The sequence below is a fragment of the Mustela nivalis genome (assembly GCF_964662115.1).
Source record: "Mustela nivalis genome assembly, chromosome: 1".
In the NCBI taxonomy this organism is placed as follows: Eukaryota; Metazoa; Chordata; class Mammalia; order Carnivora; family Mustelidae; genus Mustela; species Mustela nivalis.
In genome coordinates, this window is record NC_139020.1 from 61,675,541 (window position 1) to 61,690,189 (window position 14,649).

Below are 14,649 nucleotides of genomic sequence, written 5' to 3' on the forward strand. Positions count from 1 at the left end.
CCAAATAGTAAAGAAAATGAGGACAAGGAAGAGGTTTTGAGGTGAAGATCTCCATGTGGAGAGGATGTTTCATTGTAATTAAACTTGTCTCACATGAAATCAACATGGGGTTGTTAATTCAAATACAGAGTACCTTTATGTTTCAGACCTCTTCTCATCACTTCAGATATAAGCATGCACACAATGCCTTCCCCACACTGGAGCTCCCAGCTTAGTGAAGACAGGAATAAGGAGCAATACAATGGCCATGTGTATACAGTGTTAAGGGACATGCAGAACTGTCCCTGACCTAGGGACAGGGTCTCAGTGAAGGTCTCAGTGAAGGTTTCCTATACCAAAAGAACTAATTCTATCACTTAAAAGTGGGTGGTCTTTATCAACTACTGCCTCTCTGAGTCTGACTCTTCCCTTATAACTCTTAAAAAATATCCCATGCAGCTCTAATGTACCAGAGATGGTAGATGGAAATATTTGCTGAATCTGATTTACCCATACTGGTCACTAATATTTTGTCCAGGCATAAAGTTGGTATTTCTGAGTAGGGAATTGTCCCCGGTTGAAATCTTCTACATTCAGCACATAAACCAGGTCTATCTACCTTTTGCCCTTCGGCTGGGGATGGGGGCTGGTCTCAGAAGCCAGAGCCTTATCTGCAGTCACCACTAACATCTCCTTGGCCAGAACCTGGCTCCATACTACCATTGTGCCCCATCACTGCAGCTCTCTCCTCTTGTGTTAAATCAATAGTTTATGACATGTACAAGGGAAAGCTGTAAATTTAATTTTGTCCCCTGCAGTGCTATTCCTATCTTGTTTGCTGGCAACATAATGAATGTGTTTGCCCTCCAGACCCCCCACCCAGCGGAGCAATTGGAGGATAAAGAAAGAGAAAACAGCAAAGCACAATTAGAAGGATGGATTAAAACTGGATTAACCAGAAGCCCGAATAAAGATAGGCATATGCCTTTTGTCTTTCTGCGTGTGTGTGTGTGTGTGTGTGTGTGTGTGTGTGTGTGTACCCTCCCCCTCCCTGGAAATCTACTAGACAGGAAATGATAATTAAAGAAAATGGGGGCTCTATCTGTGCCTTGGAAATTTAAGAGTGGTTTAGATAGGTTATTTTTAGTTATGAGGGAAATGGGAGCACAACAAGCTAGCTCGATTTGACTCCATAGGCCTCATCTGGTGTGACCCCATTCCCCCTGCCTAACTTTGATGCAGCAAAAGTGTCAAGCTCCTGATCACTAGGGGCCCTGCACTGCTGATCCCTTGAATGTCCTCCCTCCCTCTATGCATGATTAGCTTCCCACCACCAGTTCTCAGTTGCTTTCCAACCCCACCCAGGCTCTCTGGAACCCTTTAGCCCTGTTACATAATCTCTAGAGACTTTATGATCTGAAGTCAGCTTGTAGATATCTACCTATCTATCAGATATAGATATCAGATATATCTGATATTGATATAGATATCAGATATCTACCTATCTATCCATGCACTTCCTTCTGTTAAAAACTTGTTTCTCCCACTGCAGGGTAAGTTCAGTGGAGACAGAGAATTTGTCTATTCTATTCCCTATGCAGTCCCAGTGTCTACGATGATACTCATCACATGCCATCCTCAATGACATGCCAAATCAATGAATGAATATTATACTAAGACAATAGTTACTCAGGGAAAAACAATTTTTTTCAGCAGTTTTTGCTATTGTAATAATCTCCCAATGGATCCCATCAGAACCGCCCTTTACATAGAACCTGCCAAGTCCTGTACTAAGTTTTTGACACACTTATGTATTTAATCCTTACAAAAACTTGAGGGGGCAAACACTACTATTATCCCTGTTTTTTAAGATGAGGAAACTGAAGCAGAGGGAACAGAGAGCACCTTAGAAACTTTCTCGTGTTCGCTGAGTTACTAAAAGGCAGAAGGGGCATTCAGACTTATGCACGAATGGTTCCAGAGTCTATGCTCCTCAGGACTGTGTTATATCAACTCTCACCTTACATCATTATCATAAGAAACTGCAGAAGTAAGTCAATAATAACAACAAAGGGCCCAGTGTAAATTTGAGAGGCAGGGTAGGGAGTTTGGGGGTAGGGAAGAAAAAAATGAAACAAGATAGGATCAGGAGGGAGACAAACCATAAGAGACTCAATCTCACAAAACAAACTGAGGGTTGCTGGGGGGGCCAAATGGAGAGGGTGGTTTGGTTATGGACAATGAAAAAGGTATATGATATGGTGAGTGCTATGAGGTATGTAAACCCGACAATTCACAGACCTGTAGTGCTGGGGCAAATAATACATTATATGTTAATAAAAATAATTAATTGGGAAAAAAAAGGTCCAGTGTGTGTGTGTATGTGTGTGTGTGTGTGTGTGTGCATGCACATGTGTATATGTATATGTATGTGTGTGTGTGTGTGTGTGTATGTGTGTGTGTTGTAATCGCACTGGACCCACAGCCTACTAGAACACATAGTCTTTGCTGCCAGAAGAAAAACCGAATGTAGATACTCAAGAGTCCACCTGTGACCTGAAGTCATATCAAACATATTCCAATTAGATCTTAAGTAATCCATGCACTTGTACTGTATATAAGTGAAGACATATTTCTTCACAGTATCATTTGGCCTGAGAGATTGTTACACAAATCAACTCTTCAAAAAGGTGGAGAGAAAGATGTGTGTGTGTATGTGTGTGTCTGTGTGTGTAAAATTATGAAAGTAAACTGAAATGACAATGGCCTCAGGATCTTATGAAGCATGTATAGCTTTTGTACCGGGTCCATATGTCTCTCTATCCATCCACCCACCTATTTGTCAAATGTCCACTCTAAGCCCATTGCTGTGTCAGTGATGTAAACAGTGACCAAGACAGATACTGCTCCTGCTCCCATGGAGCTACATTCTGGCATGTATTGTTCTCAACACTCCCTGGCCCTCATTCAATATGTGGAGTTTTTATGCAGCATCAATTTTTAAAGAGGACGGAGAAAAATCTGTGTTTCAGGGTGAAGACCAAAGGGAGAGCAGAAACAGAGGCACAGCTATCCAGAAGAGAAGCACTGGGTAATGGCCAAAGGAGCAGTGAGGGGAGAGTGGGGGTATGAAACCCAGAGCAAAAGTAGGAGAAGTTGGGGAAAAGGCAGAATCAAGGAATGACAGAGAGAAGCAAGATGGTGGAGGAGCAGTGGACTGAAATGACATCAGCTCACAGGAGTTCAGCTGGATAGTTATCAAACCATTCCGAACACCTACAAACTCAACAGGAGAGGAGGAGCAGCAATTCTAGGAACAGAAAATCAATCACTTTCTGAAAGGTAGGATGTGCAGAGAAGTGAATCCAAGGTGATGGGAAGATATACCGCAGGGGAGGGGCCGGCTCCCGGCAAGTGACACAACAGTGGAGCGAGCACAAAATCAGAACTTTTAAAGTCTGCTCCACTGAGGGATATTACTCTAGAGGCTAAGCAGGCATGGAGCCCTTACACGGACAGTGTGGTCTCAGGACCCACAGGGTCACTGAAAGATTGGGGGTGTCTGAGTGTGGCAGAGCTCCCAGATATCAGAGCAGGGAAGCCAACTACAGAGACAGAACTGAGGAGTGAGCTCTCAGCTCAGGGTTACCTTAAACCATGATCCGTGGCTCAGTGGGGCCACTGCCCTTTGAGCAGGGACCACACAAGTGGCAGATCCAGGGAGACTCACCTTCATCCTCTGGAGGCAGGAATTTGCTGGGTTTGGAGACTCGAAATGGAGCTGTGTGTCAGGGATAGAAATGCTCAATCACAGGCCAGGTGAGCCCAGAGCTTGGCCAGAGACCAGGGAGACAGGAGTGATTGACCCTTTTTCTCTGAGAGCCCACTGAGGGGTAGGTCCCTGAGCTCTCAGCTCCTCCAGGCTGGAGACTGCATGATGCCATTTTCATTCCTGTCCTCCAGAGCTCTACAGAAAGCATTTGGGGAACAAAAACTCCCAAGAGCGAACTGGAGCAGATTTCTTAGCCTGGCCCTGGCAAGTGTCATGCAATTCTGCCTCAGGCAAAGACATTTGAGAATCACTACAACAGGCGCCTCCTTTAGAAGATCAGCAAGAAGATCCAGCCGAGACCAAGCTCACCGATCAAGGAGAACAGCGGTACTCCAGAGATAGGTGAAAACAGTGCATGGAATTTGTGGCTTTCTCCCCATGATCCTTTAGTCTTGCAATGTTAAATTTCTTTAATTTTATTTTTTTCTTATTCTAGATTTTTTTTAATGTTTCCTCTTTCCTCTTTTAGTATTTTTAACTAGTTTGTCTTAACAATACCTTTCTAAAAAAAAATCTTTTTAAACCTTCATTATTATAGTCAGAATCTATCCTTCATTGTATTTAACCTTATTTTTTGTATACATGTTGGTTTTTAATTTTTTTTCTAAAAAATTTGGAATACAATTTCTTCTAATAGATCAAAATATACCCTAAATCTAGCACAGGGCTTTGTTCTAATCTCCAGCCTGAGCACATTCTCTCCCCTGGCCCTTTTTTTTTTTTTTTTTCTTTCTTTTTCCAACCAACTTATCTTATCAATTCCTTTTTAGAATTAAAAAAAATTTTTTTTCATCTTAACAGTCATATTCCATCCCTTCGTTGTGTTTACCCTTATTTTGTGTATATATATATATATATATAAGTTTTTCTTTCTTAAAAAAATTTGGGTGGTAGTTTCATCTAAGTGACAATAGAAAAAAATCAACAAGGAGCTGGTTCTTTGAAACAATTAATAAGATTGAGAAACCCCTGGCCAGACTTATCAAAAAGAAAAGAAAAAGGACCCACGTTAAGCAAATCATGAATGAAAGAGGAGAGATCACAACCCACACCAAAGAAATACAAACAATTATAAGAACATATTATGAACAACTATATGCCAGCAAATAAGACAATCTGGAAGAAATGGATGCATTCCTAGAGACATATAAACTAACAAAACTGAACCAGGAAGAAATAGAAAACCTGAACAGACCCATAACCAGGAAGGAGATTAAAGCAGTCATCAGAAATCTCCCAACCAACAAGAGCCCAGGGCCAGACAGCTTCCCAGGGAAATTCTACCAAACATTTAAAGAAGAATTAATACCTATTCTCCTGAAACTGTTCCAAAAAAATAGAAATGGAAGGAAAATTTCCAATCTAATTTTATGAGGCCAGCATTCCCTTGGTCCCAAAACCAGACAAAGACCCCATGAAAAAAGAGAATTACAGATCAATATCCTTGATGAACACAGTTGTGAAAATTCTCACCAAAATACTAGCCAATAGGATCCAACAGTACATTAAAAGGTTTATTCACCACAACCAAGTGGGATTTATTCCTGGGCTGCAAATCAATCAATGTGATACAATACATTAATAAAGGAAAGAACAAGAACCATATGATACTCTCAATAGATGCTGAAAAAGCATTTGACAAAGTACAGCACCCTTTCTTGATCAAAACACTTCAAAGTGTAGGGATAGAGGGTACATTCCTCAATATCATCAAAGCCCTATGAAAAACCCACAGCAAATATCATTCTCAACTGGGAAAAACTGAGAGCTCTCCAGCTAAGATCGGGAACACAGCAGGAATGTCTACTATCACCACTGCTATTCAACATAGTACTAGAAATCCTAGCCTTAGCAATCAGACCACAAAAAGAAATTAAAGGCACCCAAATCGGCAAAGAAGAAATCAAACTCTCACTCTTTGCAGATGATATGATACTTTGTGTGGAAAACCCGAAAGTCTCCACTCCAAAATGCTAGAACTTATACAGGAATTAAGTAAAGTGTCAGGATATAAAATCCATGCATAGAAACCAGTTGCATTCCTATCTATCAACAACAAGACAGAGAAAGAGAAATTAAGGAGTCAATCCCATTTACAATTGTACCCCAAACCGTAAAATACCTAGGAAAAACCTAACCAAAGGGCAGAGAATCTGTACTCAGAAAACTATAAGGTACTCATGAAAGAAATTGAGGAAGACACGAAGAAATGGAAAAATGTTCCATGCTCATGGCTTGGAAGAAAAATATATTGTGAAAATGTCTATGCTACCTAAAGCAATTTACACATTTAATACAACCCTTATCAAAATACCATCATTTTTTTTCAAAGAAATGGAACAAATAATCCTAAAATTTATATGGAACCAGAAAAGAGCCTGAATAGCCAAAGGAATGTTGAAAAAGAAAACCAAAGCTGGCAGCATCACAATTATGGACTTTAAGCTCTATTTATTTATTTAAGCTGTCATCATCAAGACAGTATGGTGCTGGCAACAAAAACAGACACTGAAATCAATGGGACAGAATAGAGAGCCCAGAAATAGACCCTCAATTCTATGGTCAAGTAATCTTCGACAAAGCAGGAAAGACTGTCCAATGGAAAAAAGACAGTCTCTTCAACAAATGGTGTTGGGAAAATTGGACAGCCACATGCAGAAGAATGAAACTGGACATTTCCTTATACCACACACAAAAATAGACCCAAAATGGATGAAAGACAGGGTGCCTGGGTGGTTCAAAGGGTTAAGCTGCTGCCTTCCGCTCAGGTCATGATCTCAGGGTTCTGGGACTGAGTAAATCGTCGGGCTCACTGCTCAGCAGGGAGCCTGCTTTCCTTTCTCTCTCTCTCTCTCTCTGCTTACTTGTAATCTCTCTCTGTCTAATAAATAAATAAAATCTTTTAAAAAAGTGGATGAAAGACCTCAATGTGAGATAGGAGTCCATCAAAATCCTTGAGGAAAACACTGGCAGCAACCTCTTTGACCTCAGCCACAGCAACTTCTTCCTAGAAACATCACCAATGGCAGGGGAAGCAAGGCCAAAAATGAACTATTGGGACTTCATCAAGATCAAAAGCTTTTGCAAAGCAAAGGAAATAGTCAACAAAACCAAAAGACAACCAACAGAATGGGAGAAGATATTTGCACGTGACATATCAGATAAAGGGCTAGTATCCAAGGTCTATGAAGAACTTACCAAACTCAACACCCAAAGAACAAACAATCCAATCAAGAAATGGGCAGAGGACATGAACAGATGAACAGACATTTCTGCAAAGAAGACATCCAGATGGACAACAAACACATGAAAAAATAAATGCTCAACACCACTCAGCATCAGGGAAATACAAATCAAAACCACAATGAGATACCACCTCACAGCAGTCAGAATGGCTAAAATTAACAAGTCAGTAAATGACAGATGCTGGTGAGGATGCGGAGAGAGGGGAACCCTCCTACACTGTTGGTGGGAATGCAAGCTGGTGCAGCCTCTCTGGAAAACAGCAGGGAAGTTCCTCAAAAAGTTGAAAATAGAGCTACCCTATGGCCCAGCAATCACACTACTGGGTATTTACCCTAAAGATAAAAATATAGTGATCCAAATGGGGCACGTGCACCCAAATGTTTATACAGCAATGTTTACAATAGCCAAACTATGGAAAGAACCTAGATGTCCATCAACAAATGAATGGATAAAGAAGACGTGAGATACACACACACACACACACACACACACACACACATTGGAATACTATGCAGCCATCAAAGGAAACAAAATTTTGCCATTTGCAATGACATGGATGGAACTAGAGGGTATTATGCTGAGTGAAATATGTCAGTCAGAGAAAGACAATTACCATATGATCTCCCTGAGATGAGGAATTTGAGAGGCAGAGTGGGGGTTTGGGGGTAGGGAAGGAAAAAATGAAACAAGATGGCATCGGGAGGGAGACAAACCATAAGAGACTCAATCTCACAAAACAAACTGAAGGTTGCTGGGGTGGGCGGTATGGACAGGGTGGTTGGGTTATGGACATTGGGGAGTGTATGTGCTATGGTGAGTGCTGTGAAGTGTGTAAGCCTGACGATTCACAGACCTGTACCCCTGGGGCAAATAATACATTATATGCTAATAAAAATAATAAATAAACAACTAAAAATAAAAATAATTAAAAACGAAGGAATGATAAATTTGTCCCAACGAACTCAGCAGATTGATGCAATGGAGCCAGGAGAAGTAGGATTATTCATCTGAAAGTATTTTTTTAAGTGTTTTTAAAAAAGATCTACCAGTGGAAGTAAAGAAGTTTTTCAAAGTTTTTCTTTTTCTAAGGAATTTCAAGACTCCACCAGCCTACCATCCCTGTGCTTGCTCTGGGGAAGATTCCCCAAGAGCTTTTCTTTCTTTATTGACCAACGGGCCTTTTAGGGTAGAGAAGATGATAACCCCAGAGGGCAGCTCTCTCTGAACCATGGGGAGTGACAGAACTGTGGCTGTATTTTTCAAGAACCAAAGGACATTCGTTTACATTTGAAAGGAAAGGAAAAAAAAAAAAACCATGATTTTATTGTCAGTTTTGTTCCAATCAGTCTGGCCCTCATCATGACTGCCAAGTCAACCTTTGATAGAAATCCATCCCAGAACCAGGATGTAAAATCTTAATGAGATGATTTTGATGTTTACCGTCTCTAAGAAGGTCCCCCCAAAGTCATGTGGATGGAGGCATTTTTCTCTGCGTACACCTACTCTCTGAGCATTAACTTACTGAATCCTGACGAGACTGATTGGAATACCCTGGCTATGCAATACGTTTTCACCCCTGTGGGGAGAGTTGACAGGGCAGAAGACAGCCTCCATCACCTGAACATCTCCCCCATTGATGCCTAAAATTCCAGCATTAGTGATTAATACTTAGGGGAAATCAAGGAGCCATTACCGATTAGCCACAATATTTGCACATTCAGTTTCTTAATTTAATTACCAAAAAGCACAGTATGATTCATTATGTACTTATAAACCCTACATCTAATTCTGCTATCTTACTGGTATCTTCTTCTACAATGGGAATTAATTCTTAAAGGAAACAGATATAGAAGACTTCAAAACTGAGTTGCTGACCAAATAGTTTTACTCCCTACACTTACCAGTCAGAAAAAGGCATAAGAGAAAAATGAAAACGGCAAGAAACACCCAAACTTGAATTGCTTTTTCCCATAAACTGCCAGTAGTGAATCTAAGTAGTGGAACAATTGTTCTTGAAGACCCTTTTCTATTTTCCAGTTTACATTCCAACCAGAAAACAGAATGAGAAAGACAGCTCAGGCAAGAGCTAAGCACAGGGCCTGAGGCATTTGCCATGTATTAACCTCCTAGAGCCTGTTTCCCACAAAATGCGCACCCTTCTCTTTCTCTGCTTCCCGCCACAAGAGGTGTAGCAGTGACTAACACAGCCCTTCAGCCCATTTCCATGAAGTCTGGAGCTCAGCAATGGTCTCCACTCCCTGCAGAGAAATCCGTCACTGCTTAGAAGCAAGGCCTTCCAGAAATGAAAAGTTATTTTTATGGCCTTCTTCATTTTTGAATGATAACTCTGTTTCTTTAAACTCATTCCATTATTTGTAGGATCAGAAGAATCATTGATGATTTCAGCTGAAAGGTTTTAAAAATCTAATTTGCTTTTCTCCCTACGCTGTTTTCTCCCTATGCTGTTGATTACTGTCAACGGGTCTCGTGAAACTAGACTCATCTATTTTTAATGCCTGCCGCCTGATCAGTACATTTTTAGAATAAATGGGTGTGAGTTTGAGTAAAGCTTGTGCCTATTGTTATAGGCTATAAACACCAATGGTGGGCACTGTCAACGTTCTTAGCCAAAGCCCACAGCTATTGATAACTGATGGACTTTATACCTCATCTATGAGAAATCACGATCATACAGGCAGCTCGCCTGTTTGACTTTAATCCATTTCTTACATTTCTTGTGCTTTCATGTGTGCTTTCACCATAATATTTACATTTCTCAGACACCAAAATTTTTCATGTTCCTCTACAATAAGGCAATGTCATAAAAAAATATATATATATATATTTAAGACTAGCCATATGAGGAAACATAACTGAATAAAACTCAATTAGGAAATAATTTTCAACCTGCATCAAAAGCAAGAAAAAGTATGAAAAATGCCAACATTTTTGCTATCAACTGCCTTAACTTGTGGAAATCAATCAGACGAGACCAGTATTTTTGAGTCAATCTAATTGCTTGGTGGCACAGGGCTGCTCTTTGACTTAGGCTTGATAGAGATATAGAACCATCTATCTCTATGTGTGGTTTTCCTATTATAAAAAGTAAACCTTGCTTTGTGTTATAGACATTGGATAAACAGGTTATATTAGGTAATAATTCTGTGATTGGGAAAGATAGCCATGCTTGGTGTTTAAGAACATGGGCTCCAGAGTCCGTAGACTGGCCTCTACCTCTTCAGTGCTGATTTGCGGTAAATTAGTTAATCTCTCTAACCTTCAGTCTGGAGAAGGGTATAGTAAAACCTATTTTAAGTTGCAAGGATCACATAAAATAGTATCTATCATATACTTGCTATGTGATAAGGAGTGGGAATAGCATTCAATATATTAATAAGAGGTTGGATGCTTTTGACTGTAAAACAGGAGAAAATCCTGACATAGGATTTAGATAAAATGGATCTTTATTTATTTTTTTTAATTTTTTTTATAGACTTGACTTATTTATTTGACAGAGAGAATGAGAGAGAGAGAGAGAGAGAGAGAGCAGAAGCAGGGGGAATGGCAGGCAGAGGAAGAGGGAGAAGCAGGCTCCCCACTGAGCAGGGAGCCCGATGTGGGGCTCAATTCCAGACCCTGGGATCATGACCTGAGCCCAAGGCAGACAGATGTTTGACTGAGCTACCCAGGTGCCCCTACAAAGGACGTATATTATTTCATGTAATGAGACACACAGAGTGAGGACAGGCTCCAGAGGGGCATGTCAGATTGCTGGCTTTGCTTCTCTCTGGTTCCCAGCAATTTCCTCCTTTCTCAAGTGTAAGAATACTCTCTAAAAAAATTCCCAGCAATTTTTTTTCTCACATCTCATTGTCCAGAATTGGGTCACGTGCAGAATAAAACAGTGATTCAAGAAAATGAAAATGGGAATAAGGCGGCTTACGTTTGAATTCAGTCTTGCAATTCAGAGCTGTTTATCTCTGAGCAATTGCTTCATTTCTCTGTGCCCTGGATTCCTCATTTATAAAATCAAGATGTCAGTATTACCTTCCTCGTTGGATTGCTGTGATCATTACATGGGTTACTACAAAGCAAACAATTAGAACAGTGCCTGGCACATAACAAATGTTTAAGAACTATTTGCTATTTTAAATTCTAAGCCAATCACTGAGAAGAGGAATTGGTTAAATTAATCACAGTTTATGAGCTGGAGGAAAGGTCACTTTTCACTGAAGCATGTGAGTGAATGGAAATTTTAACAAAACTGAATTACATCAGGTAGACAACCATGCCTGATCACCACACTTCAAGCACTAATACTCTTAGTATTCCTATTTTACTTAATAACATCACTGCATTATCTTTCTCCCAAAATGAAGATCTATTGACTGCACTACAGGAACCATACCTGATGATTTTATTTTTTATCTGTGATTTTGAACATGAAACATACTTTTTTCAGCAACTATTCTTTTAAATATATATGCAAAACTACTTGTCACTCATGAGATCACTGAAATAGTACTATATTCTAGTCTTGAGTCATCTGAAGTCTGTTGTAGGATCTGAGCCCAAGGATGGAGAACTTTGAGCCCTTTTGTCCTCTAGGGAACCAAGGTCCATGGACTCTAGTGAGGGAAGTTCAACAACAAATGGAACTGTGAGAGGCAGGAATAGAAAAACTATGTGGGAAAGGGGACAAACTCCTCAGGAGGAGGGCAAGAGATGATTTGTATCTCCTTAGAAATGACCACAGTGCCCAGTGCACTTGGTTCCTCAAAAAGATGTCTGATGAATAAAGGAGACAGTGAATGAACAAGCATAGATCCTTTAAGAGGTGAACAGGTACTCATTTAAACACATTTATTTAAAATCAAATTAATTAATTTGGTATATGGTTCTATTAATTTTCCCTCCAGATTTATTCTACAAGTATTAATTAATCCATATCCTGTCAAGTACTGGGCAAGTATTTAGTTACGGGTTGGTGAATAAACATAGAACCTCTGAGGATATAGTGATGGTAGCTGCCTGGTGGTGTGTTCACAATCCTCCATAACTTGGTGGCCAAGAGGATTAAAATTTCACGAGGCAGAATAGGTAAGAAGTAAAAGTGGGTATTCAGCAATTTCATTGTCTAAAGGTTTTTTCTTCCAAATTTTGTCAAAAGCCTTCAAGTTCTTCTACCTTAATTACCAGCATCTCTTCCTCCCATAGAGATCAGAATATCCATAGGAACCAGATACAAATATCTGGAATCTGGATCATGGGGGCTTACCGAACAACTGATATTTTTTTTGTTTAAACTTGTGCGAGAGAAGAGAAAATGTAGTGAAGATAAAGACAACTACAAACCTAGGTTTAAGAGCATTTGAAAACTCCCAAGGAACTTGCTAGCAGTATTGTAAAGAGGATATGGGATAGAAATGTAAGCACGTAGCTGCTCTCAAATATTCTCTGAAGAAGGCTTGCTTCCAGAATCATCAAGTGTTATCAAGGTGGTGTGTCATGCTCAAAGCTTTGCTCTGTAACCTAAAAGCGAGGATCAGTTTGCTTACATTGGCATTGCTGAGTGAAGTGTTTTCCCCAGCCCTTATCCAGGAAACAGGATGAAGTCTCCACACTTACAGTGACTACTGGAAAGCAAATCAGAAAATGCCAGGAAGAGGCATGACTCAAAGGAGAGAAGACGTTTCTATCTTCTTAAGTAAGGCCTAAAGAGTCAAGTAAATTGTCAATAATGCCATCTACTAAATTCTTGAGAATCTTAATATCTACTTACTTCAACATGCATGAATTTTGTTAGTTGAAAGAGTCAGGTTAGCTGCCCTAAACACTGGTTAGGTAGAGGAAGCCCTTATTCACAGTAAATCCTACTGCACTTCCCTTGCTCGCTCCTCCCAAACCTTGAAATAATAGAGCATGATATATACTGTGACCTTTTCAGTCTGTCAGTTAAGTGGTTACACACCAATCAAGTTGTGGATAACAAAGATCTATTAGAAAAACTTTAATAGTAACTCAGGAACTCCCAATAGAGTGCCATATGTCCACTAATAATTCAGGACTTAAAAGATATGTAAATCTGTCATTTCTTTCTTTAGTAGGAATAGAACTATTTAAACTGAAAGATCAAATCTGTCTGTTTCTATCTTTTTATGATGTATATGTTTCTGATCTCCCATCAAATATTTTTAAAACCCAGAAACGTGTATATTAGATTAAAAAAGAATTTTAAAGGCAGGTGTTTTAATTGAAAGTAAAGATAGGTTTATTTAACAGTTGCTATTATGTCTGGCATAATGGATGAAAAGGAGAAAGAAACATTTTCCTTTCTTAACCATTGGAAAAGCAATCTCCTGTTTCTCTACCCTTCTCTCACTTCTTCCATCTTTCCTTGTTCGGAAGATGCATTTCACACAGTTACATTGTTATTGGACAATCTATTTCCTACCCCTTTTGAAAAAGTATCTAGCACTTTGATTAAACAGTTTTTGGTCCTCACATTCCCATACTTTTCAACTCTGACAGTTTAATTTCCAGACTCAGAACTTTTCCAAATCAGAAAATGCCAGATTTGTGCATTGTCACAGGTAAAAATCAAAGCAGTCTCATTTATTTCCAAAGGCTGTTTAGCTGCCTTTGGACATATTTAAGATTATGACTCAAAAGATTATTTCTTACAGCTTATGGCTACCGTATGAGCAACCATTGCAATTAGTTCTTATAAACTTCCCAAGACAACAATAACAACCAGCATGGTTATGACTATTGGTAATGACACCTTCCATTTATAGGGTATCTTTAATTTGACCTGATCCCTATGCATTCTGCAAGCCATATTCTTGGGTGTCACTTCACCTATCTTCAGTATGCAGCCACCTTAGAGTAAAAAGTAATAGCTGTTTCACATAGCACTGGTCCACAAAACACGACATTAAGACATTATTCTCTCTTCAAATCTTCAAGGGGATTTTATAATAATAGCAATCATAATAGCTATGGATTTTATTATACTCATTCTTTTGCCCTACTCATAGAAGAGAGGCAGTATTCAGTAAGAAAACATAACTTCACTAAGAAACACTAGACAAATTAGCTTATAAAATTATTGGTCATCAAATCCAGTCATATCTCATATTTATCCTGTCTTCTTCCCTTCCACAACCATGATAATGAGCAACTTACTATATCACAGGGAGATTTTTGTGTCCACATTTCAGATGGCTTTCTTATCTTTCTGTTCCTCCCCTACATATAGCTAAGACTATCTCAAATACAATATTTACTTAACCCATATCATATCAAATAGCTTCCCGTTATCTATCACACTATATACAAGCTCTACTAATTTCCTTTCAAAATAGCCTTTATCTTGTCCACCTTCACTCTCTTTTCCATTCTTGTCTTAGAACTTGAATATGTGGGTTATCCTTTGTTTCAACCCATTTCCCACCACCTGGCTTTATTCTTTTGGTATCTCACCTTTTTTTGTTGGCTCTTGCCATTCCTCTACTACCCATCTTCATAAATGGCCTTTCCATCAACATGACAAGTCTAGACTCCAAGAGTTCCTCTTTAATAACTAACTC

General features: G+C 39.4%; 1 protein-coding gene across 3 annotated transcripts in view; it reads right to left on the bottom strand.

Annotated features, from left to right (window-relative positions):
- Positions 1 to 14,649, bottom strand: part of LSAMP (limbic system associated membrane protein) — a 652,933-nt gene that overhangs the window by 375,485 nt on the left and 262,799 nt on the right. The gene's annotated exons all lie outside the window — the stretch shown is intronic.